Below are 3,868 nucleotides of genomic sequence, written 5' to 3'. Positions count from 1 at the left end.
CGCACGACCGGAAGGAGCGGAAGCGGTCGACTGTGGCATAATAAAAGCTCCGCTGCTTTCGAGCCGTGCGTCATGCTTATTCAGCGGCCTCATTTCGCTTCAACGGCTTTTAACCTCACCATGCTTCATTCTACTACATTAATAAATCATTAGCTCATCCATGAACATGATTTCTGCTTTTTTTTTTCTTTCATGATTTCAAAGTCCCGTCGGATCGCATCGGCTGTGGGGGGTCCTATTATGCTCTTTTACAAAGTCTTGATTTTGTTTTGGAGGTGTACTAGAACAGACTCTTATAGTAGGTTGTTCGAAAAACACATTATTTTTCACTGCAGATCTTTTTTATGCTCAAACAGCAACATTACAGACTAACTAAAGTTGAAAAAGTGAAAAAGCATAATAGGACCCCTTTAAGTTCCTCCTTGTGTACTCTTCATTTGTCTGGTATTGTTTGTGTAAACCACACTGTTTCACCTGCTTGTAGATCTACCTGTATATGTTGGATTTAATAAAGACTTCTGTTACTGTGACTCTTCCTCGTCTTCATCTGACCTGAAGCGTGACAAGAGGATCCATTGGTGCGCAAATGATGGAATGCTACACTGCCATCCAAAGGCAAAGCGCAGTAACTACACATTTGGTCAAAATTGAGTTTGAGGCCTAAAATCGGCTCTGTGACATCTGTTCTGTCTTATGACAAAGTCTCCTAGTTCAATTTTGTCCCGTTTCAGAGAAATGAAAGTGTCAAAATTGCAGTAACTACAAAATCCAAGCTAATACCAAGGCAAACTGCAGTAAATGATGTTACTGTGTTCTAGCTTTGTTTTTCTGGCTTTGACACTGCAGATACTGCGGTCTGCCTTGGTAGCCGTAACACTCACACAGAAAGTTAGCTGGCTCCGGTAAAGTTATATTGTAAGGCAAAGTTAGCTAAAAGTTAGCTGCGCCTCCTCAGCAAAGTGACAACTGGACAAGAACACCCGGCAGCACCAGAAGCAGCTTTGAAACCGCTTAAGATGTCAGTTTTACATCCAATCTAAATCATAAACATCTTAAAGACATCTTCTAAACGTCTCTTTGACATCTGATAGGAAACATCCTATAGACGTATTGCAGATGTAAATGCAGACGTCAAATAGACATCTCCGTGATGTAGGCTACATGTGCTATCAGGGTTACTACTGAGCAATTTTAACATTCACAACATGCAAACATCAATAAAACTATTAGTTATTAAAAACAATCATCATGTAGTAAGAAACACAACAAGAAAGTTGGATGAACACATTTAGTTTGTAGATATTGTTTTTGCAATAGTGTTTAAGGTCATCCAAAGGCAGAGTGCAGTATCTGCATTTTGGTGGTCAAAGGTCACTTCTTCTTCTTCTTGTGTGATGTGCGGCAGCTTAGACGCTTCAAAGGCGTATTGCTGCCCTCCTCAGTTCATCTAAAGAACTCCATCTCATAGATTAAATCCTCAAATAAAGACCAGTGTGGAGTAAAAAACTTATAACAACCTTTGTTGCTTCATATTCCTTATTTTCAAGAATCGATTTTAAAGATAAAGATGAGACTCCGGATTCCAGCAGATCAGAAAACATGCGGGTTCTTGCAGCACGAAGAACTTCACACTCCATTACTACATGCTTCACGGTTTCTGGTCAAAGGTCACATCAGTGGTCATGGTTTTTATCTATAAAAAATTATTCCTAAAAAGGAATTATGTGAATGCATTACCACTAATTTACCCACAACATGTTCGACTGGCTGGTGTAAAAACTTTAAAGGAATTTTTCTCAGTTTCAGTTCTCCAAATGTCACCCTGGAGCACAAAAGCAGTCTTAAGTCGCTGGGGTATGTTTGCAGCAATAGCCAAAAATACATTGTATGGGTCAAAATTATAGATTTTTAATTTTATGCCAAAAATCATTAGGATATTAAGTAAAGATCATGTTCCATGAAGATATTTTGTAAATTTCCTACTGTAAATATATTAAAACTTAATTTTTAATTAGTAATATGCATTGCTAAGAACTTCATTTGGACAACTTTAAAGGCGATTTTCTCAGTATTTTGATTTTTTTTGCACCCTCAGATTCCAGATTTTCAAATAGTTGTATCTCTGCCAAATATTGTATCCTATCCTAATAAACCATACATCAATGGAAAGCTTATTTATTCAGCTTTCAGATGATGCATAAATCTCAAATCTGAAAAATTGACCCTTATGACTGGTTTTGTGGTCCAGGGTCACAAATCTGATAACAAAATCAAAACTTTTAAAAACTTTTTTTTTCCATGTACTGCAGCTGTTTACAGTGTTATATTTGTTAAAGATGACGTTTAATCAGAGCTTTTTAACTCGTGTCTTTACATTCATGATCATAGTATGTTGTAAATGAAGCAGAATAAGCTTATCGATACCTGTGACAGACTAGACTCTCCACAGCCGGATCTGCTGCACTCTGACCCGCTCTGTGTTCACTTCATAGCAGCGGGATCATGGAGGACAGAGGAGCTCAGTGTTCCTGGGACATGTAGTTCATTATGGAGTTCATCGTGTAGTTCATTTAGTTTATCCTACTTCATGTGGAATAAACGGACAGAAAAGCGACAAACATAAACTCAGTCGCGCGGGGCTTATTGAATCGTAATTGGTCTAAATAATTATGCTATTTTTAATTTGCCTTGTGCGTTTACAATTGAATCATTGTTAAAGTCATCGGTGTCATTTTTAGTTGCTGAGGCAAAACGTAGACGGCGCTGTCACGTGATACCCATTACTTTTCACAGCGCTGTTAGGAAGAGCCAATCACAGCCGTTTGTGATTACAAGAGAGGATTACATTTTCTATATATTGCTTGGATGACATACAAAACATACATTTGGTAAGCGCAAACGTTCATTTAAAGGGGTCCTATTATGCTTTTTCACTAAAAATAATGCGTTTTTCGAACCACCAAGCATGAGAGCATGTTCTAGTACACCCCCAAAACAAAATCAAGACTTTGTAAAAGAGCATAATAGGACCCCTTTAACACACTGATATTGTAGCATCATATGGGGTAAGTTGTCACAATGGGAAACTGGGGCCCATTGCATGAATTGTTCAGACTAGCAGTCTTAAAAAGTTAGCCATCTGATTTTTGTTTTTTCTTCAAGACTTGTCATAACTTTTTAAAGTCAGTTACAAAAAGGTTGATCTCATTTGGATCCAGAAAGTAAGAATGATTACCCTTTGGCTAAATGCTAGCTGGTCAAACTAGTTCTTAAGATACAGATTTAAGTGGCTATGTTTATGCAACTGGCCCCTGGCATGAAGTAGCCCTAAACAGTAAACCAATTATGAATCACAAACTATTCTTGAAACAATACCTCGTAAAAGGTAACATACAAAATATCAAAAAAGTGTAATGACCGAATTTTATTAGATTATAAATGGCATAGTCTGTAATACTGCAACAATGAAGAGTTTATGAAGTTCAGACAGATGACAGCTATAGGCCTTTCTGCTGGATTTGGGGTTTTGGGCTCTTGTGATTTATTGGTGAAAATCTGAACCAACATGAGAAGAAACTCATATCTGCCTATTGGTTGCAGTGATTTGTGAATCTAAGTATGTGTTTAAAATATCTGACACATAAAACAGTGATGAACCACACACCAGTGTCCGGTTTTCCTGAAGTGTTGATGAATATTATCTGAGAGTCATATGAAGATCATCAGCTGATGGAAATGTCTTTATTTCAGCATAACCTTTGGACATTTATTCCACACAGAAGCTTTTTTTCTCAGCGGTTTAATCATAATCTGTCTTTGTATAATCTTATTGTGCACTGATAGGTTTAAAGTCTGATGTAACAAACCC

At 37.4% G+C, this 3,868-nt stretch overlaps 1 protein-coding gene across 1 annotated transcript in view; it reads right to left on the bottom strand.

The window, feature by feature from the left end:
- The window catches only part of thnsl2 (threonine synthase-like 2), a 9,768-nt gene extending 7,271 nt beyond the window's left edge, over positions 1–2,497 (bottom strand). The window contains exon 1 of the mRNA XM_016469071.1: positions 2,425–2,497. The gene's annotated coding sequence lies outside the window, so the exon portion shown is untranslated. The remainder of the gene's footprint in view (positions 1–2,424) is intronic.
- Between the last annotated feature and the right edge of the window lie 1,371 nt (positions 2,498–3,868).

This window comes from Sinocyclocheilus anshuiensis, unplaced genomic scaffold (assembly GCF_001515605.1).
Source record: "Sinocyclocheilus anshuiensis isolate Anshui unplaced genomic scaffold, SAMN03320099.WGS_v1.1 scaffold1045, whole genome shotgun sequence".
NCBI classification, from domain to species: Eukaryota; Metazoa; Chordata; class Actinopteri; order Cypriniformes; family Cyprinidae; genus Sinocyclocheilus; species Sinocyclocheilus anshuiensis.
The sequence above is the reverse complement of the archived record's forward strand: the minus strand, read 5'-3'. Positions and strand labels throughout refer to the sequence as shown.